The sequence below is a fragment of the Saccopteryx bilineata genome, chromosome 4 (genome assembly GCF_036850765.1).
Source record: "Saccopteryx bilineata isolate mSacBil1 chromosome 4, mSacBil1_pri_phased_curated, whole genome shotgun sequence".
Classification (NCBI taxonomy): domain Eukaryota; kingdom Metazoa; phylum Chordata; class Mammalia; order Chiroptera; family Emballonuridae; genus Saccopteryx; species Saccopteryx bilineata.
In genome coordinates, this window is record NC_089493.1 from 245,406,580 (window position 1) to 245,429,587 (window position 23,008).

Sequence of the window (23,008 nt, forward strand, 5' to 3'; positions counted from 1 at the left end):
ATCACACTTCCTGATATCAAGTTATACTACAAGGCCATTGTACTCAAAACAGCTTGGTACTGGCATAAGAACAAGCATACAGATCAATAGAACATAACAGAGAACCCAGAAATAAACCCACACCTTTATGGACAACTGATATTTGACAAAGGAGGTAAGAGCATACAATGGAGTAAAGACAGATTCTTTAACAAATGGTGTTGGGAAAATTGGACAGCTACCTGCAAAAAACTGAAACTAGACCACCAACGTACACCATTCACAAAAGTGAACTCAAAATGGATAAAAGACTTAAATGTAAGCCATGAAACCATAAGCATCTTAGAAGAAAACATAGGCAGTGAGCTCTCCGACATATCTTGCAGCAATATATTTGCCGATTTATCTCCACGAGCAAGTGAAATAAAAGACAGGATAAACAAATAGGACTATATCAAACTAAAAAGCTTTGGCACAGCTATAGACAATAAGAACAGAATAAAAAGACAAACTACACAATGGGAGAACATATTCGACAATATGTCTGATAAAGGGTTAATAACCAAAATTTATAAAGAACTTGTAAAACTCAACACCAGGAAGATAAACAATTCAATCAAAAATGGGCAGAAGAATTTATTAATGTCTCCCCATTAAAATGAATAAAAATTTATTTAAAAAAATGGGCAAAAGAAATGAATAGACACTTCTCCAAAGAGGACATACAGATGGCCAATAGGCATATGAAAAAATGCTCAACATCACTAATCATTAGAGATATGCAAATTAAAACCACAATGAGATATCACCTCACGCCAGTCAGAATGGCGCTCATCAACAAGACAACACAGAACAAGTGCTGGCGAGGATGTGGAGAAAAGGGAACCCTCCTGCACTGCTGGTGGGAATGCAGACTGGTGCAGCCACTGTGGAAAACAGTATGGAGATTCCTCAAATAATTAAAAATTGAACTGCCTTTTGACCCAGCTATCCCACTTTTAAGAATACACCCCAAGAACACCATAACACTATTTCAAAAGGAGAAATGCACCCCCCATGTTTATGGCAGCATTGTTCACAATAGTGAAGATCTGGAAACAGCCCAAGTGTCCGTCAGTGAACAAGTGGATTAAAAAGCAGTGGTACAGCCCTGGCCGTTTGGCTCAGCAGTAGAGCGTCAGCCTGGTGTGCGGGGGACCCAGGTTCGATTCCCAGCCAGGGCACATAGGAGAAGCACCCATTTGCTTCTCCACCCCACCCCCTCCTTCCTCTCTGTCTCTCTCTTCCCCTCCCTCAGCCAAGGCTCCATTGGAGCAAAGATGGCCCGGGCGCTGGGGATGGCTCCTTGTCCTCTGCCCCAGGCGCTAGAGTGGCTCTGGTCGCAGCAGAGCGACGTCCCGGAGGGGCAGAGCATAGCCCCCTGGTGGGCAGAGTGTCGCCCCTGGTGGGTGTGCCGGGTGGATCTCGGTCGGGCGCATGCGGGAGTCTGTCTGACTGTCTATCCCCGTTTCCAGCTTCAGAAAAATACAAAAAAAAAATAATAATAAATAAATAAAAGCAGTGGTACATATACACAATGGAAAACTATGGGGCCATGAAAAAGAAGGAAATCTTACCTTTTGCAACAACATGGACCTGCATACTATTATGTTAAGTGAAATAAGCCAGGCAGAAAAAGAAAAATATCACATAACCTCACTCATTTGAGGAATCCAATGAACAATGTGAACTGAGGAACGGGAATGAGACAGAGGAGAGATCAAAGGAACCAGAGGAAAAGAGGACAGAGGGAAAGGACATGTTAGGATGGAATAATCCTGAAGGGAAGAGAGGAGGGCGTTATGGGGAGAGGGGCAAGAGAGATGTTGAGGGGAATATGGGGGAGGGGGGATGCATTCGGAGCAACACTAGAATCTATGTAAACACAATAAATTAAAATCAATAATAAAAAAAAAGAATAGTTTTCACTTGCAAGGGTTTGTACTTCTTGGAACAATGCCCTTCTGGAAACTTCTTTTTCAGACACCTTCCTTAACTATTCAAGCTCCTGAAATTTGGTTTCCTAAGACCTCTCCTCACCAGGACTCTACCTCTCCAGGGGTTGTGGGTACATATTGCAACACAGAAATTAAGATCAGAGTATTTCCCACAGCAAAGCCATCTTAGTTTCAGAAGGCAGGAATTCTAATTATTATGTTTAAAACCTTCTTTGTAATGTAGCTTTCACTTCCTGGAGTTTATTTTTATGGGTGCTTTTATGTGCCTGTGAAACTAGAAGAGACAATAATACCCAAACCACAAAACCATTCATTCTGGAATTAACAGTACATGTGATATTTTTTTCAAAAGATGCCCCCCCCCAAATGAAAGATAAAATAGATTATTTTCACAATCCACCATGTCACTAAGTACCACCACTCACTTGTGAACCACCGCCCACCCCTACCCCAGTGAGCTGGCCCTGTGACTGTGGCCTGGGCTTCCTTAGAGAGTTGTCCCATGTTTGCTTTAATTAGATGTCATTTCCTAAACATATGGTATATTTTGTATGTTATTTGTAGAAACAACAAAAGCTGATTACTAACTATTCCTTCTATCCTTAAACTGTTTTCTAGTGCCTTGCAATGGAATGTGTAGAATTAGGGATTGGTAAAATTAAGTTTGGAGTGAAAAAAAAACTTCTAAATAGCTTTACAATGTGGAAGTCATTATTTTTTCAGTTTTCAACGGGCCAGTGCTACTTGTGTCCCACCCAAATGATTTTCAAATGTACTTTAACTCTCCCAGTAGTAAAATCTGACGACCTAAAGCAGCCGATTTTAGATGAGTAGATGAGCTACGTAAGTTGTAGTCTGGAAGTCTGAAACAATTTGCAGATGTGATGGTTTAGTTCACTGAGAATAGCAGCCTAAACTAAGCCACTATGTGCCGGGGAGATCTCTTGCACATTTCACCAGTTACTGCTTTTAGATTTACTATAAACATTTTTTTAATACAGTTGTCACCTATCACAAGCTTCTATGGTCTGAATGTTTGTGTCCCTCCAAAATTCATGAATTAAAAATCTAACTGCCAAGGTAATGTTATTAGGAGTTGGGGCCTTTAAGAGGTGATTTGGTCATGAGGGTGGAGCCCTCATGCCTGGATCCAGTGCCTGTATTAAAGAGGCTCCCTAGAGGCTGCTCTTCTCTTCTACCACGTGAGGATACAACAAGAAGTCTGCAGCCTGGAAGAAGGTCCTCTTTCCACCATGCTGGCACCCTGATTTGCACTTCCAGCCTTCAGAACTGTAAGAAATCTATTTTTGTTGTTTATAAGCTACCCAGTCTGTATATTTGTAATAGCAGCCCAAATGGACCTAATTCAGTGTGACTATTTTATGCTGGGTAGGAAAGGCAGCATTTTGGACCGTATGACGTCATAAAGGAGGACAAGCCTGGAGAAGGACTTGAAAAGAGATTAACATAGTCAGCCTGAACACAGCAGACCAAGAGAAAAGGTAGCTAGAGCTAGGTTTCTCAACCGCGGCCCTGCTGACGTCTGGGGCTGGATAACTCATTGTTAGAGGCTATCCTGTGCTCCGTAGAATTGTTGGCAATCTACACACTTGCTGCCAGTAGAGGCCTTTCTCCCAGTTATATCAGCAAAAATGTTTCTAGGCATTGGCCAATGACCCCTGGGCTGCAAAACTACCCCCAGCTGAGAACCATAGGACTAGAGAATTCAGAATTCTAGGGAAAAACTTTTCACTGTCTATACAGTATTTTGTTTAGGCCCCTGATGGCAGTGACACCATCTATGAGCTACTAAGAAGCATTTATCATATGCTGTCAAGAAGTTGACATTTAAAGTTTATCTCAGTTGATTTCAATCCATCTTTCTTAGAACCTAGTTTCTTTCCTCAAATCATTGTTTTTCAAGGTACTTGGGAGATAATAAAATCAGTTTAGTGGATCCTAACCAGCACTTTCTAAAAAATGAAATAATTAAGTTAAAAAAAGATAAAATACAGAAAATATCAGTATACTTTGTAAAATAGATATGGACTTGAGAAACTTTTGACTATGTGTGTGTATAACTATGCATGCTTGTTCATCTTGGATTTAATGTGTTACTTACCAAGAGTTGGCAATTAAAAGGGTTTGAAAATCCCTGTTGTATTTTAACATATCCACTGGATATACACTTCTCTCCTTATGTGCAATGTATTAGTTTCTCATTGCTGCTGTAACAAATTACCACAAACTCAGTAGCTTTAAACTGAAAGCATGCCAGTTTATTCTCTTACAGTTCTGGAGGTAAAGAATCCAAAATCTGTTTCACTGTACAAAAGTCAAAGTGTTGGTAGGACAAGGACCTCAGTCCTATAGCTGCAAGAAACTGATTTCTGCCAACAACAATAGTGAGCTTAGAAGAGGATCATGAATCTCAGATGAGAACACAGTCCAGGCTGACATGTTGACTGAAGCCTCGTGAGATCCAGAACAGAGGACTCAGCCAAGTGGAGCCTGGACTCCAGACCCTGGAAACTGTGAGGTAATAAGTGAGTGTTGTTTTAAGTTCTTAAGATTATGGTAATTTGTTATGCTACAATAGAAAACTAATACAGGCATTCACGGGAATGACTAGAGGAAAAAATCTAAACTATGCTGATTTAGTATAGTGATGTTAATATTAAAATTGAGTGATTTTATGCAATAATGTGGAAGAATCTCAAATGCATTTTTGCTAAGTGAAATAAGCTAGACCCAAAAGGCTACTTATCATTTGATTTCATTTATATGACATTTTGGAGAAGGCCAAACTATAGGGATGAGGAATAGGTCAGTGGAAACAAAGATTAGAGTTAGGGGAGGGGTTGTCTACCAAGGGCACAGGAGGGAAGCTGGGGGGAGTAAGTAAACTAAGTAAGACATGCGTCTCCATCCATTTGTCAAAAGACATGGAACTGTACATCCCAGACAGTGACTTTTACTCCATGTAAATTTAAACATGAATTTAAAAATTAAGTGATTTTAATAAAATTATAAAAATCTTACTTGGAGTTCCTTGCCCTGACGCATTTCCCCCTCCATCCAGACAATAGGAGAGGCAGAAGGGAACTTTGTGTCCCAAAATTGGGCCACCACCATTGGCCTTAGCCTGGGAATTGTGGAGAAGGTAGCTTCCTAGTCTTGTCTTTCTGAATGAACACCTCTGTTCCTCTCATTGAGTCAGGGTCCAATTATTAACTCCAATATATGCCTGGTGAAGTTACTGAATTTCAAAGATAAGCAAAATGGCTAGGAAAAGTGAGTTATATAGATGAAGGGAAAATCAGGTTGACTTATACATCTTCACAGTTGTAATATCTACAAAATGTGTGGGAATGCATTAGAATTGGAGACATTTCTATGAAGTCATGTTTAGCTTTATATAGATGCTGATGTATGCATATAGAAATACTTATAAATATATATATATACATGGTGGTTAGCATACACACATATTTCTTTACTCTTTCAACAGAGGGTCTAGAAGCAAAAAGGAAAGAAGTGCCACACCGTAGGGGCAATGAGCACACTCGGCACCCAGATACTGGATCCTGAATACCATTCTACAGTAAAGGGAAATGGGAGAAACATCTGATTCTAGGGAGGGGGCAGGGAACATACTGATAGAATCAATCAGAGTCTGAAAGACCAGAGTAACAGGCTTTAATGAAAAGAAACCTTGGCCCTGGCCAGTTGGCTCAGTGGTAGAGCATCGGCCTGACGTGCAGAAGTCCTGGGTTCGATTCCCGGCCAGGGCACACAGGAGACGCGCCCATCTGCTTCTCCACCCCTCCCCCTCTCCTTCCTCTCTGTCTCTCTCTTCCCCTCCCACAGCCGAGGCTCCATTGGAGCAAAGATGGCCCGGGTGCTGGGGATGGCTCCTTGGCCTCTGCCCCAGGTGCTAGAGTGGCTCTGGTCTCGACAGAGCTACGCCCTGGAGGGGCAGAGCATCGCCCCCTGGTGGGCAGAGCGTCGCCCCCTGGTGGGCATGCCGGGTGGATCCCGGTCGGGCGCATGCAGGAGTCTGTCTGACTGTCTCTCCCCGTTTCCAGCTTCAGAGAAATACAAAAAAAAAAAAAAAAAAGAAACCTGCCGGGCTGTCTCGTAGGGAGAGCAGCCCCCGGTTCTCTAACAGGTAGGGTTAAATAGGGGATTTGAGGGTGGGGGCTGGTGGTCTTAAGGAAAAATGTATCTTTCAGTGATTTATGTAAGAATAACTGTAACTAAGCTAGGGGACCTTCCACATCTGGGTTAGTCACCCGGATGCCTGGGGAAGGTGATCTGGAACATCTAGTTTATCAATGTCCCTTCATCCACTTAAGGGAGGAGGGGGTCATGCCCTCACCTGCATCCCTATCACATACTAGATGAGCCTGGAGCACTTTTGGTGCCAGGAAGAAAGGAAGTACTCAAAAAACAAGACAATGGGTATATGTCCTAAAGACCCAAGAGCCAACTGAAAGAGCTCTCAATGGCCACAGCTAAAATAATTTGAGCAACAAAATAAGTAACATAGTATTGGATTATAACCCAAAGTATGAAGTACATATCTTTGACTCCATACTGATACAAATTAATCAGTGGGTAAATAAATAAATAATAGCCATATCTGTACAAAAGAATTTCAGATAATTTATGTAGCTACTATATTCTCACACTGATAGAGCATAACACTCTATCCTTTAAGTATGCTCTGTGTGTGGCCACTTGCATTCAAACAGTACTGTATGAAAAGAGGGACAAGAGAGAAGAAATGTGACAAATACTGCCTCAGCTGTGTAATCAAGCTTAACGTCAGGGATAAGTCAGGGCAATAGCATGTACCCTGGATGTGCTGTGGTTAGAATGGCACAGCACCTTTGTGATTTTCCTCCCAAGAACCATAACCCCAATCATGAGAAGAAAAAACCCCCAGATAAACCCAAATTGAGGACCAGTCTACAAAGTTTCCTGACATGTGCTCAAAACTGCCAGTCATCAAAAGTGAGAAAAATCTGAGAAACTGTCAGAGTCCAGATGAACCTAAGGAGAAATGATGACAATGTAATGTGGTATCTTGGGTGAGATCCTGGGACAGAAAAAGGACAGCAGAACAACATTAAGGGAAGTCAAATAAAGTATGGACTTTAGTTAATAATAATGTATTGGTTCTTTTGTTTTCACAATTTAGCATACTGATGTAAGATTAACAGTGGGGACAACTGGGCAGTGGGTGTCAGGGAAGCCCCTGTACTACTCTTGCAATTTTTCTGTAAATATAAATTTATTCTAAAATTTAAAAATATTCTAAAGCACATTTTAAAAATCCAAAGCATATATGATTTTATTTCTTTCCTTCTCTCCTTTCATCCTGCCTCCCTTTCTTTCTTCCTTCCTTCCTTTATTCCTTCTTTCTTTCCATCCATCCATCCATCCATCCATCCATCCATCCATCTGTTCTCCCATCAATTCTCTCTATATAGGCATAAAAAGATGCCTATAATGCTGCTCACCACATTTTAAAGACTACTGTATTTGACTAGTGCAGCGGTTCTCAACCTGTGGGTCGAGACCCCGGCGGGGGTTGAACAACCAAAACACAGGGGTCGCTTAAAGGGGTCTGAAATACATATTTTATTTAAAAATGTATTGTATAATAAATATGTATTTTCCAATGGCTTTAGGCGACCCCTGTGTTTTGGTTGTTCGACCCCCGCCGAGGTCGCGACCCACAGGTTGAGAACCGCTGGACTAGTGGAATTTGTTATGATTTTCTAAACTGCTTGCATTATTTTTAATAATGTTTTTTCTATCAAAGTGTTAAAGTCACTATGATTTTTACTTAAAGTTGGAGAGAAAGGTGCTGTCAAGAGCTTTTTATCTTGATAATATTCTAGTTATGATAGGAGCCAACATACTGTTTCATTTTGTAAGAATTTGTGAAATAATTTGGTCCAAGAGAGTGTTTGTGAAATTACCATAATCCATCAGTACATTTATTTTTTTATAAATCTGAATTTTTAAAAAAGATTTATGTATTGATTTTAGAGAGAGGAGAGAGAGAAAGTGGAGGGAGTAGTGAGAAGCATCAACTCAAAGTTGTTGCTTCTATTATGTGACTGGACCAGGCAAGCCCAGGGTTTCGAACCGGCAACCTTAGCATTCTGGGTAGATGCTTTTACCCACTGCGCCACCACTGGTCAATCCATCAGTACATTTAAATACAATTAATTAGATAACCAAAACAAACAAACAAAAAGCTGTTCTTAACTTTTTCCTACGGGCACTCCCACAAAAAAAAGAAGAAAAAAAGAAAGAGAGAAAAGGACCTTGGCTGTGTGGTTTTGCTGCTAAGATGCACACATCTTTTATAGTTAGCCACTGCAGGGAGGAGAAATGCTAAAGTGTTCCTGCCCAGCTCAGCAGAGCTCTGTTCTAGCCAAGAAGTGGAGCATATCTAAAAGCAAACGATGCAGTTAATCCACAGTAGAGCTCTGCCTAATGTGAGACAGGGCTCTGGCTTAAATCAAATAATTATTATTTCAGGTGAATATAATTGCAATAAGGGGTGAGTTATGAGTAAAAGAAAAAAAAGACAATAAAAGAAGACTGACTATTCTTTTTCTCCCTATCCTTCAAAGCAGAAAAGATGAACAAATCTCTCAATTTCTAAAATTCAGTATTAGTTGGAGGTTGCTTCTAAAACCTTATAATTTTAGCCTGACTAGGCTGTGGCGCAGTGGATAGAGCATTGGACTGGGATGTGGAAGACCCAGGTTCGAGACCCTGAGGTCGCCAGCTTGAGTGCAGGCTCATCTGGTTTGAGCAAAAAAGCTCATGAGCTTGAGCCCAAGGTCACTAGCTCAAGCAAGGAGTTACTTGGTCTGCTGAAGGCCCGCGGTCAAGGTACATATGAGAAAGCAATCAATGAGCAACTAAGGTGTTGCAACGCGCAACGAAAAACTAATGACTGATGCTTCTCATCTCTCCATTCCTGTCTGTCTGTCCCTGTCTATCCCTCTTTCTGACTCTCTGTCTCTGTAAAGCAGTGATTTTTCAACCTTTTTTTTCATGACACAAACACACACTAATTACTAAGGTCAGTGCCCCTGACTAAATACAACCATTTTCATCTCATGGCATGAATTAGTTACTAAGAAAGAATAGATCAGGGCCCCTTTTTCTTTAGTAATTAGTTTATGAGTGCATGAGAAACAAAGTTGAAAATCACTGCTGTAAATAAAAAGAAAAAAAGAGAATAAAACCTTATAATTTTAACATTAGAAAAAATATCCAGACTCTGGCCAGTTGGTTCAGTGAATAGATAGAGGATTGGCCCAGTGCATGGACATCCAGGCTTTAATTCTGGTCAGGGCACACAAGAGAAGCAACCATCTGTTTCTCTCCCCTACCCTCTCCCCCTTCTCCTCCTCTTCCTCTGCTGCAGCCAGTGGCTCAGTTGGTTTAAGCATTGGCCCTGGACGCCGAGGATAGTTCAATTGGTCCAAACATAGGCCTCAGGTGCTGAGGATAGCTCGGTTGATTAGAGCATCAGCCCCAGACGGGGGGTTGCTAGGTGGATCCCGGTCGGGACACATGTGGAAGTCTGTCTCTCTATCTCACCTCCTCTCACTTGAAAACAAAAAAAGAAAAAAAGAAGTATGTAAAATCACCAAGTCCATTCCCCTCATGTTACAGATTAAGAACAGAGGATCTATGTGCTCAGTTTTAAGAAAACCTGGTGAACCCAATTCTGCTTATAAAACAGATATATTGGGAGATGGGTATTAATTTCACAAAATGACTCAATGCACTATTCCTTTAAATGTGCTCCCCATATGTTTTTAAAGTATAATCCAACTTATAAGAAGGAAGTCACACACAACCTTTAGGAATTCATCTAAATTTAGCAACTACACATTCTTGGAATGTCTTCTGTGTGCAAGTAGAAATGGACCTCAGCTCTGCTGTGAAGTAACATGTGACCTTAAAGAAAATTTCATTTATCCTGGGAACTGACATTCCTCTATAAACATATAAAACAGGCTGTAACAGTTTTCAGAAATTATCAGAGTCCAGTGACAAGCAACAAAAACTATGGTCTGAGTGTCATTCCCACTTCCTGGTACCTTCATCTTCCTTCCCATTTGTCTTCCCATCATTGCTATTCTGTGTACCAGGCCAAAAGCCCAAAAACATCTGAATAAAACAAGTCAAGTGTTCACATATGTAGATTTCCAAGAAAATGAGCCAACCAAAAATGGAAATGAACTAGAAAGAAGAATATATTAAAATTCTTCTAAATCTTTTACTTTTCAATTGGCCTTCATTTTGGATTTCTGTTTTATGGTGAGTATGTGTTTTAATGCTTTAATTCAGGGGTCCCCAAACTTTTTTCACAGTTTACTGTCCCTCACACCATTGGAGGGCCAGACTATAAAAAAAACTATGAACAGCCCTGGCCGGTTGGCTCAGTGGTAGAGCGTTGGCCTGGTGTGCAGAAGTCCCGGGTTCGATTCCCGGCCAGGGCACACAGGAGAAGCGCCCATCTGCTTCTCCGCCCCTCCCCCTCTCCTTCCTCTCTGTCTTTCTCTTCCCCTCCCGCAGCCAAGGCTCCATTGGAGCAAAGATGGCCCAGGCGCTGGGGATGGCTCCTTGGCCTCTGCCCCAGGTGCTAGAGTGGCTCTGGTCGCAACAGAGCGACGCCCCGGAGGGGCAGAGCATCGCCCCCTGGTGGGCAGAGCGTCACCCCCTTGTGGGCGTGCCAGGTGGATCCCGGTCGGGCGCATGCTGGAGTCTGTCTGACTGTCTCTCCCCGTTTCCAGCTTCAGAAAAATACAAAAAAAAAAACCCCAAAAAACTATGAACAAATCCCTATGCACACTGCACATATCTTATTTTAAAGTAAAAAAACAAAACGGGAACAAATACAATATTTAAAATAAAGAACAAGTAAATTTAAATCAACAAACTGACCAGCATTTCAATGGGAACTATGCTCCTCTCGCTGACCACCAATGAAAGAGGTGCCCCTTCCGGAAGTGTGGTGGGGGCCGGATAAATGGCCTCAGGGGGCCGCATGCGGCCCGCTGGTTGTAATTTGGGGACCCCTGCTTTAATTCACCCATATTACTAGCTTGTAGGTTTTAGGAAATGAGACACTTCATCTTCTTAGAAGGAGTATGTTAAGGTTTTACTAGCAAGGGGGATGTTAAAGCCTAAGCATCATTAGCACACTCGTCCAAAGGCTCCACCCTGGAGGTATTTGGTTATAGACAATTACAGGTCAAAGTTCTTGGAGAATTTATAAAACCAATAGCTCTCTATTCTAGGACTAGGAATAAAATGAAAAGGAAACATAATATAGTCCTTTATTTATATCAGTAAAGCAGTTGTGTGGAAGTCACAATTATTTGTAGAAGGTTGATAATTGGGGTAGAAAGGATAAAAGTGAAGTGTCACTGATCACATACCAGAGTTACCCCTGAAGCAATTATAGTAACCAAAGGATCCAGACAGATCCAATGGAGGTTCATAGAGATTAAATTCAAACGTATATAAAACACCAAGATCCATTTCTAAATAATTGATGTTCAGAACTTGTTTCCAGTTCTCTTTCCGAAGCACCTGTCCTCTAGGCTCACAGAACCTGCAGTGGCACTGCTCTCCTTTCTGAGTGTGTGTTCAAGTGTAAGGTCTGAAGTAATTATGAAGAAAATCTGAGGAGAAGGAAAACAAAGCCCAATAACAAAACAACTTATGAAAGGGGGGGAAAGTTAAGGTGAATTGAGATTTCTCAGAATGCTCTGTTTCTGACGAGAGGAAATAACACACTTGCCAGTTGGCTTCATGGGATCCCGGGCCGAGCCCAGAGACAGCAGGACCAGATGTCGGAGCTTCTTCCGGGATTGTGTGGCCAGACTTCTATCCCTTAGAATCCCCAATGTAATTCTCTGAGAGATCGAAATTTGTCCATGTCCTCTCAAACTTATGAACATTCTCATTCAGAAGTGATAATGGTGAGGCTGTTGTCTTCTCTTGTAAACAGGGCTAAAAATTGCACCGTGTTCCTGGCAGGCCATGTCCCAGTATGTCCCTTGGCAAATTCAGCCACTTCTGGGAAGACCTGTTGCCGCTTCTGTGTCAGCCTTGCCCATGCCTCCCTCTTCCTGTCATTCAGACCCGCTTTCCTCACCGTGCAGAGAACTGCCCCTTGGCTTTTGCTAGAAGGCACCAGTGCACAGCCAACATTTATGGGTCTGGCCCATGTCCACATACTCTAAGGAAACTAGAAATCTTGACAGGCTTGAGGGGAAGTTAATGAAACACAAACTAACCACCCTAACATTTCACAACCAGGAAGGGACTTACAGAAACCAAATGTAAAATGAATTAAAATGTCAAGCTCGAGACTTAAAAAAGAATTGCAAGAACATTGACATCATATGTGGAAAGGGATCTGTTCCAATTCTTTAGAAAGAGCCCACAATCTGAGAGAGACACTCAATCCAAATGTTCTGAGCAACTTGCACACTGGAGGGGGGGGGGGGCAGGAGGAGATGTGATGTCCAGCCTGAGCATTTCCCGCCATTCATCTCACAGAAGAGTTTCTGGGCTGGTAGGAATCTTTAGTTCAAGTTCAGTCATCTGAGCTGGTTCTTAAAATAATAATAACAACAGCAATTTATATGAAGCATATTGTGCTTAAGTTTTTTTGCTTTATCTAAGCTTCTCTTTCAAGTGACATGATCTTGTCTTTCCAATTAGACTGTTAAGTTGTTGGAGATCAGATTGAGTCTTAGACTCCTGTCTCCTCTGTCAGTGCTGTCTGAAGCCACTTAACCAACTAGTAGTCAGTGAAAAATACAGTTAGTCACAGAACTGAAATAGCCCTAAATAAAATATTCTTCTCCAATCCCCAGTTGAATCCAGTGTGTTCTTTAAGTCTCCAGAAAAGATATTTCTCTCCCCACTTCTTATACTTTCCTGGGAATGAGTAACTCTGAGTACCCCAAGATCTTCCAATCAGGCCTGATACTCAGCTTGTATGCAATGGGATGGCCAAAGTGACTGGTAAAATACAGAAATGTTTTCATACCTGTTATAGCTAAGTAGCACAACCTGGGGGGCTTATACCTCAGAAATGTATTGTCTTACAGTTCTGAAAGCTAGAAGTCTGCGATCAGGGTGCTAACAGCATTGTGCTCCCCTTGAGGTACTTAGCGAAGGATCTAAGGCCTATCTCCAGCTCCTGGTGCTTTGCTGGCAGTCTCTGGTGTTCCTTGACTTGTAGGCATCATCACTCTAATCTCTGCTGTTATGTTAACGTGGTGCTTTCTCTGTGTGAGTGTCTGTGTCCAAATTTCCCCTTTTTATAAGCATACCAATTATATTGGATTAGGGGTCCACCCTACTCCAGAATGAGCTCTTAACTAATTACATCTGCAGAGACCTATTTACAAATCAAGTGACAGTCTAAGATACTGGGAGTTAGGACTTGAATAGATAAATTTAAGGGTGGGGATGGGGTGGGGTAGACATAATTCAACCTATAACTTCATCTGTCAACTAAAAGTCAACACTTGGCACAACATATCTCTAGAATTCACTCTAGTTCCTCATCCATTCTCATTTGTGTATTCACATGATATAGTACTTGGTAAATATTTTGACTATTACCTTGTTTCCGGGAAGTTCTTTCAGTGCTGATACACTGATTTCACAAGAAGTATAACCTTTTTGTTCCATACTTGGACAACACTAGGAATACTCCAGGTTAATATAGTAGAGTCTCTGAGCCAGCCACCTGCTTACAATTTCACCTTTATATTTCACCAAATGATCTGCCTAACCCCCCTCCTCACAAGTGTCTGAGGAAATCCAGAAGCTAATGGCAGCCTGCTTAAGGCCAGGGACTTTAGACATCCATCCATGGGAGTCTCTGAATTCTTGCTCTGTTGGGATGGTGGAATGGTTGTGTCTTTAAATAGTAGAAAAGAACCTGCAAGGGACCAGAGAACTTATATTACAGAGCAGGAGACCTTTGTAACCCTCTAAACCTTCAGCAAACTAAGGCTCTCAACTATAGAGCCTTATATAAGGTTCCTGTTTCCCCCTGTGCAAATTCAAGATGTACCAACAAGGACAAAATTTCTCAATACATTTTCTGCTCTTTCTCAAGGATTATTCCTATTGTGGCTACATTTGTAATTAACTGTCACCCAGGGTGGTACAAATAATTTTTTTTATCTTTCTCCTTTCCTGCCAGAAAAGAATAACAGCTCTGGTATTTGAAAATCGGTTTGCAACGTTAACATTCAGTAGGGTTGGATCTGTGGGGCATGTATCCGGAGGGCAAGGCATCATCTGCTTCGCCGGAGGGTGCAGGGCATAAGAGAGGGCTTTTTCAGCCGGGGACTCCGATCCTTTGCCGATGTTTTCAATTGTTCTAAGTTTAACATGAACAGGTTTTTTAAATAATCTGTTTTGACTATTGTTATTCTTCAGAAGAAGTTTGAAAATCTCTGATACAGGCTAACACCTCCTCTTTGGCGACAGGAACGCTGCTGCCCTGAAAGGCTGGGGCCTTGCGGAGGATCTCACAGATGTCCCTCTTCAGGAGCTGTGATGGGTTCACGCAGTGACTGGATCCTTCTCAAACCAGTGCTCTCACTTCCACAGCTCTGTGTGTTTACCTCTGGCCCCTAACAATGAATTCAAATGGGTCTGATGCTCTTGTTTTATTTCTCCCATCCATTTGGAAAAATCCCTGTTCCCATACTACTAAAAGGAGCTGTGCCGACAGAAGGAGAGGGCCCATGGAGCCTAAAGTGAGGAGACATCTAAGTGCAAACATCTGGACAGCTGTCTCAGGCCTCTGCCTCAGTGCAATGACAGTGTGAAGCTTTGACAAACTCTCTTGATCTCTTACTACTTCCTCTGAGCCACATGCTGAATTATGTGGGGAAGCATCTGTTTCTCTAATGTTGGAGACTGGGGGGAAAGGAGCAGGAGATGAGGAGGTAACAGTGTAAGGCTTTGATAATTTTAGGCTGTCCTGGTCAGTCCTGCCCTCAATCTCCTGGGTCCCAGCTTATCCCACTTTTTGCCTGAGAGTAACATCAGGTTCTAAACAACACCAAGATGTCCGTGTGCCTCAAGGGCTCATGTTATCTGGAGGTGGTCTGAGGTGTTGTGGGAGTATAACAAACAACCTTGGACACTAAAAGGCTTATCCTGCTCTGTTTTACCACAGTGGGACTCCAGCCCTATTCCAAGGATAGCCATCCAAACACTTTCCCTTCAGATGGAATGGCTTTCAGTGTTCTAAAGAGGGGAAAAAATATACACTTCATCTCGAGCAGGTGATTCAGCTATGTTATGGTACATTTATGTGAAACTCAACTGCTGAACAATGAGTGACACTTGCAGATAGACCCCATTGCCAGGAGGCTCCATTTGGTGCATCACATTGGTCTGGGAATAATCTATTTGGGACTGTAAGACATACTGCATGATATAATAGACTTCAGTTTTCATTTGGGCCAGTTCCACCATGGCCCCAAGGAATTCTTCATAAAGGAACATCTGAAAGCGCTCTTGTAGGTGTGTCAGAGGCCGGACATTTGACTGAACAATGGAAGCAATGTTTCTATGTCGAATACCAGATACCAGATGAAGGTTCAAGATGTGGAAACATTTTATGCTATGTTCTTCAGTTCCCCATCTTAAAAGAAGAAACCCAAGCACACTTAGTAGTTCCAGCATTCTGAATTGGGAGAAAAAATGACATTAAGTACTGAATTTTTAATTTGTTGGTCGTAGTGAAAGGCAAGGGATTGGGGCAGTTGGCATGCATTAAAGCTCTGATTACAAGTGCAAGAGCGGGAAGGGAAAGAGCAGAATCTAGATTTTCCCTTTGATGGTTGGGGTGTTGGTTGGGAGTTTCTTTCCACACAGCAACAGTCGTACAGTCCTGAACCACTCACCCATCTGCACATGACTGGCTGTTTTGCTGAGTGGGAAATTGTGATCCTGAAACATTTTGCCCTAACCTAAGAAACAAACCAAGTTGGCCTGGGTTTTCAGAGCAGAGCCTGAGGCGGAAGTGTATGTGCTACAGCTTCATTAGGGAGAGTGAGCCCAGGGAGAGTTGGGGAAAGGGCTGAGATGGGGAGGGAGGGGAGCCAACATGACTGCATCACCTGCTCCACAGCCGGTGCCGAACACAACTGATTGCTCAGTCTCACAGGACTGTCTTCTAAGAGAAAGGCAAAATGTATGTTCTGCCTCCTATTGGTCAATGGGTCATCAAATAAGACATTAACTGCCCACCCCATTAGCCTCCACATTCTGGATTATGCAAGTGTAGATGTAGACACTGAGTGGCCCCATGCCCCATCAACACTGAAGAAGTTGAGGACCAGGCCAAGAGGAGTCACATTGAAAGAGGTGAGGCCTGTCAAGTTGTTGGGGACTCCATGGAGTTGGCCATAGTAGTAGAGGCTGGAAGGGACTGCTGACTTCAGTGTCCTCCCAGGCCCAAGACTGAGAGTGGGATTTGACCTCAACTCTAGGTGGCTCCAGCTTGTTCACTCCTTGCCCATTCACATCTTTTTATCTTCTCATCTCTTTTTCCTCCTCCCTGGGTTGGCCTAACCCACCAATGTAGTTGACACGGATAAGCACCACAGAGGTCCCTCGTCAACGAGAGATTTGATGACCAGCTGTAGGAAATGCAAGCAGTAGATGGCCTGCCTCCAGCTGTCAGCTCCTTTAGGTTCTGCTGCAGCTGCAGAGTCTCTTTGCCCAAAGCCATGCCCACCTCGGGGACATCTACATCTAGTGACTGAACATGGGCTGGTGATTTATTTCAGGGAGATAAAGTCCCAGACGGCTGTTTTGGGACAGCTCTGAAGGGCGCTGTTTACCCCAGAGCTCCCCACTGGGTAGGCCTCTGTTGCAGTTTGACTTCTTTCTCTGCCAATCCTCCTTCACCCCTTCTTTCTGTCACAGGTATTGATTTTTAATAAACATCTTGTGCCCCAAACTTTATCTCAGCATCTGCTTCTGGAGAACCCACCATGCCACAATCAGCTAACAGTATTTCATGCCCAGAATGTGTCAGATTTATATAATGAGTTGAAAAGTTAGCCATTCAAGAATCTACAACTTGGCTTCTACATCCAACCCCTGGCCCTCACTAGCCTCAAGGGAACTAGTCCTGAATCTATTCCAGGAGCAGTGGTGTAAGTGACAAGTGTACATTTCTGACTCACACTGATACTACCACATGAAGATATGTGGGGCCAGAGGACTCCTGGACAGAAATTTTTGCTATGGAGTGCAGAAAGCAGTGTCTTTGAGGCATTACCATACACTCATTTTTCCTCTCTAGGTTGTTTACCACTGTCCTCATTCCCATATTTATCAGATCAAGTAAGAGATCGAGAGCCCCATATCCTTTTCTGTCCCCTCTCTGCTCTTTCAGGGTGGCCCCATTTAGCATTACAGTGGCTGAAGGAGTAGTGGGAAGCTTTTGTGGTGGAGATGGAGGTGATAGGCAGTAATAGAATGTTTGTCCCTATGATCCATTGTTCTGTTTGCTCACATTAGACACTGTTGGGTGGCACCTAGAGGGCAGATTTGTGCAGCATCACAGTCTACCTCCTTCATGAACAAAACTCACACAGAACATGTAGGACATGCTTATGTGCTCTTGCACCCATTCACTCCCTCACACCCTACTTGGGAAGGTCATCCTCTCTTCCATCAATGTGTACTGGAAGTTTCTATGTCAGTCTTCTCTCTCAATATTATAATTGTAATGTATTAAGATAATAATATAATATACTATATAATAATATTTTAATAGTAATATATTCTATATGAACCCATGCATAGACGGGACATAAAAATGAGACTCAGAGACATGGACAAGAATGTGATGGTAACAGGAAGTGGGGTGGAGGGGTGGGGAGGGGGCGAGGAAGGAGAGAGAGGGTGTGGGGGGAGGGGAGGGACACAAAGAAAACCAGATAGAAGGTGATGGAGGACGATTTGACTTTGAGTGAGGGGTATGCAGCATAATCAAAGGTCAAAATAATCTGGAGATGTTTTCTCAGAACATATGTACCCTGATTTATCAATGTCACTGCATTAAAATTAATAAAAATAAGATTTAAAAAAATGGAAAAGGTAGTTGACAGTTGGGCATATGTGAGAACCATCTCTTCACAATTTCCATGTTACTCAATTCAGACATAGTGTAAATGATGCAGAGACACTGACAGGAAGCTCCCTGTTTGCTTCATATAGTTGATGTGAGGTATTGAGGTATCTATTCCCAGTATCAGAAATTCCTTCCATGTCCATCCCTGTTTTGTTTTGTGACAGAGAGAGAGAGAGAGAGGGAGAGAGAGAGAGACAGAGAAGAAGGGAGAGAGATGAGAAGTATCAATTCTTCATTCCAGCAGCTTAGTTGTTCATTGATGGCTTTCTCATATGTGTCTTGTCCAGGTGGCTACAGCAGAGTGAGTAACCCCTTGCTCAAGCCAGTGACCTTGGGCTCAAGCCAGCGACCATGAGGTCACGTCTATGATCCCATGCTCAAGCCAGCAACCCCGCGCTCACTAGTGAGCCTGTGCTCAAGGCAGTGACCACAAGTTTCGAAGCTGGGTCCTCCACATCCCAGTCCGATGCTTTATCCACTGAACTACCACTTGGTCAGGCCTGGCCCTAACTATTGATTCACTTTTTGGAGATGGAAATTGTTGGGAGATTGCCAACTTAACTGAGTGAATTAACAAGAAACTAGGCCAAAGATACATAAAGCAAATCAAAGTCAAATTACAGGCACAGATAAGTTAGGTGCTTATGACAGAAACCATTGGAGTTCACCAACTTCCCATGTACTTCTCTACATTTCCTAGTTTTCCTTGAAGTCAAGTCAGGTCATATGACTAGTTCTGCCCAATAGACTATAAGCAGAAGGTATATATGGCACTTCTGGGTTGAGGTAGTTAAGAGCTGATAGACCTCCACCATAATCTCTTCCTTCTACTCCAGTGAACGTGAAGACCTTGAAGACCACAGCTTCCAAATGGTGAAGTAACAAAATGGATAAACACCACTCAAGCCACAACAGACATCTTTTTTCTTCCTGTGTTCCTTGGTTCTTAGTCTCCTTGGGCTTTCTGGTCCCCCTCCCTCCTGCCTCCATTCCTTACATTTTTCCTAGGTAAAAATGCTAGCAGGAGCAGTTGATAGAGATATATGTGTGAATAATATGAGACTCAGAGACATACCAACCAATGTATATAGAATTTGTCTATGAGACAATAATTTCACGTTCTATGTTGCTTGTGTCTCTGTGAGGCCTATAATGTCACAGGGGAACCACATTCTGTCTTTTTTTAATTGTTACCTTCACAATTAGTCCTTTAACTAGAAATCATGTAATTTAACTTTTCTCCAAGAGAATGCCCACCTAGTCAGATTTACTGCAATACTGTTTTTGTTCTCTATTATCTATAATTAATTATAGAAAATATTTATGTTTGAATAAGTTTAAGAATAAATTTCTCGTTTTCTCAAGATATTAAATTTTATTTTTTGATGTTTATTTCCAACTGAGAAAATCCTTAGTCCTCTCTAAATCAAGATAAAAATAAACATGTAATAAAATACTACCTAATGTAAGTCTCATCAAGAAAATGATTGTCTCATCAAGAGATTAATCCAAGATATGAAAAGTCAACTTTCTATGCTCTCTGAGATTCTGCCACTGCCCAGCAGAAGTAGAGACGTTTTCATATGATGTTTGAACAAACAGGAACCTCTGGGACCAGCCATGGATTTTTAGTTTTATATAAAATATAAAATATGTAATCCTGGCTCTGTTTACAACCATGAATTCCTTCATGGTTTCTGGTGTGTTCTTCTGGCTGCGACTGCCATTGATTGCTAACTTCACAACAAGAACATCAGGATTCCAAGGACACTGTGTTTCCTGGATTTATCAAGGGACCCTGCCCTGGCCTGTCTTCCTGATGGCATCCACACTGGTCATTGTCTTCTCTCATTCTACCCCACCCCCCTTTTCCAGCTGTTCATGTATTACTACTACTTGCCAGATCCTTGTTATTATTGTTCTTTGGGGACCTTTTAGAATAAGGAGTGGGAAAGTTTACAATTTAAACCTTATGGGATTGAGTTTTCAAGTTGTGAACCTAAATCTTTTAGTGCTTACTCTTGTCCAAATGCAGCTTCCTGCCCTCATGGGAAAAAAATGTCCTGGAGACATTTGGATATCTAGTAGCTATTGCAAAAGAATGGATTGTTGGTGATTTAATTGTAAAGGAACCAGAAACATGGGTTACATTTCCCTTTAAATGAACATGGTCTTCAAAATGAAGGGAGTAAATGAATTATTTGGCAATATCCAGTTTAGAGGTGGTCAGAATTAAAGAATTTGAAAGGTAAGGCAGAGAACCAGGACTATTTTCAGGATTTTCCATCCTTGAGTAGCAAGGATCTGCTGTCTGTTCTTTTGAGGCCTCTCCCCAGATGTGATGCAACTACTGGCACAGGTTAGAAGACTGTCACTGTCCAAAGGCGTTATTTAGTGATAGCTCATCACTCAGATGCATTTTACACTCCTAAATATGTGGTTCATAAGCGCAGGGCATAACACTAATGAGAGATAAAGACTTGAAGCCATTATAATCTATCAGATACCAATCCAATCTTTGTAAACAGGCAAAAAAAAAAAAAAAAGTCTGTTTTCAAATCCTAGCTAAGTGATCTTGAGCAAACACCTTTGCCATTCTGGGCCCATGTCCTCCTCAGTATGAGCATTAAATAAGAGAATGTACATAAATTGCCAGATTCAGAGCTTGAAACATTCATTACTCTGCAGATTTATTTGTTTCTCAAAAGAGGAAAAAGTGAGTTTTTGTCACTGTAACAAGAAAAATGAACATAGCATTTCCTGTGTCAGAGCCAATCTGACATAGGTGTATGCTTCCAAGTTTTACACAGTGTGTAGAGATTGGTACAGTAATCTGGTGTAACAAACATCTTCAGATTATCAGGTTGGGCTTACCACTTTTCTCTTAAATTATCATCAATTATAGGTTTCCTTTGGATTTTTGTCACAAAAAAGACAAACCAGAAACAAGGAGGCCAAAAATGCCACAAACATAGGGGATAAAGTCATCCAAAACATGTGATGTTGTTTCACAAATACAAATATCTCAGAATAACAAGAACAATAATATAGAGGATGAAAAAAAAACACAAAAAGGCAACTGAGATATCTGGGCAGAGTTGTAGGGGGACACAGATGGAGCTAGTGGGGGGGTCTGGTGGTATGGACTGTCTTTGTATTTCAAACATTTGGTAGACTAGTAAAAGTTAAAATCTAAATTTGATATTATTATAAGAATTGTTGAGCAGCCCTCAAGTGCAGGACAGTGAGCTAGCTAGGGTGGGGAATGCAGACATTGAGATGAGCCAGCCAGGACCTGCAATCAATAGACAGAATTCAAGGAAGTCTTGTAATAAAAGCAACATTATAATATGGATAACTTGCCTTCTAGCCTTGTAAGGAAAATGAAAGTTTTCCCTCTACTTCTAAACTTGTATGAGTTGGGAGCTTTTTTAACATTTGGTCTTGGTATGTTTCTCTGTCATTCCTTTTTTTTTTTTTTAAGTGAGAGGAGGGGAGATCGAGAAACAGACTCCTGCATTCACACTGACTGGGATTCACCTGGCAACACCTGTCTGGGGCCAATGCTAGAATCAACCAAGCTATCTTCAGTGCCTGGGGCCAACACTCAAACCAATCGAGCCACTGGTTGCAAGACGGAAAGAGAGAGAAAGGGTCAGAAGCAGATGGTCACTTTTCATGTGTGCCCTGCCCAGGAATCGAACCCAGGATGTATGCACACCAGACCAATGCTCTATCCACTGTGAAAACTGGCCAAGACCTCCCCTGTCATTCTAAAACAAGACCAAGTGAAGGACCTTAGTTGGCCCAAGAGCATTCTCACATCCTTTGGGTTTTGGTTCCTTTACCTACATGGCTCTTTCACAGTCACTGCAGACTTGACACGCAGAGCAGGCAATGTAGTATTTCCTTCTGCTGCCCAACCAGGTTCCTCCTCCTGTATTCTTTCTCTTTTGTCATCATGCTACCTTCTCTTCTGACCCAAGTAGGTTGTTTAGCACAATTTTGGACTCATTTCTCCACTTTGTTCCCCATTATATTAAATTGCCACATCCTGTTAACTTAAAAACAAAACACAGAGATATTGAGATATAAGTCCCATATCATGCAGTTTGCCTATTTAAGGGTACAACTCAATGGTTTTTAGGATTACCACAGATATGTGCAACCATCACCAACAGCCAATTTTAGAACATTTTCATCACCTTAAAAAAGAAAGTTCCTTTCTAGCTATTACCCCAGTACTCTCCCATCCACCCACCCCCTCACCCCACCTACCCTCCATTCCTTAACAAACACTACTCAGCTCTGTGTCTCAGAGTTGCTTATTCTGGACTTTCAAGTGAATAAAATAATGCAACGTGTGGTTTTTGTGACTGGCTTCTTTCAATTAACTTAATGTTTTCAAGGTTCACTCATGCTGTAGTATGGGTCAGTACTTCATTCCTTTCTGTGGCCAAATAGTATACCACATTTTGTTTATCCACTCATTAGTTGATGGACATTTGGGTTGTTTCTCCTTTTTGGCTCTCATGAATAATGCCATTATAAACATTCAGATGCAAGTGTTTGTGTGGACATACATTTTCATTTTTCTTAGGCACATTGCTGGGTGACATAGTAACTATATGTTTAATCATCTCAGCAACTGCAGGACTGTTTTCCAAAGCTGATATACCATTTTCCATTCCCACCAGCAGTGCATGAGGGTTCCATTTTTTCTACATCTTTACCAGCACTTGTTATTGTCTGACATTTTTGTTCCAGCTATCCTGTTGACTTTTTA

The 23,008-nt window shown here is 41.9% G+C and overlaps 1 non-coding gene across 1 annotated transcript; it reads left to right on the plus strand.

Moving 5' to 3' along the window:
- Positions 1–5,694: 5,694 nt before the first annotated feature.
- TRNAV-GAC (transfer RNA valine (anticodon GAC)) lies at positions 5,695–5,770 on the plus strand. The gene has a single exon. It is a non-coding gene; the product is annotated as a tRNA-Val (tRNA).
- Positions 5,771–23,008: the final 17,238 nt, after the last annotated feature.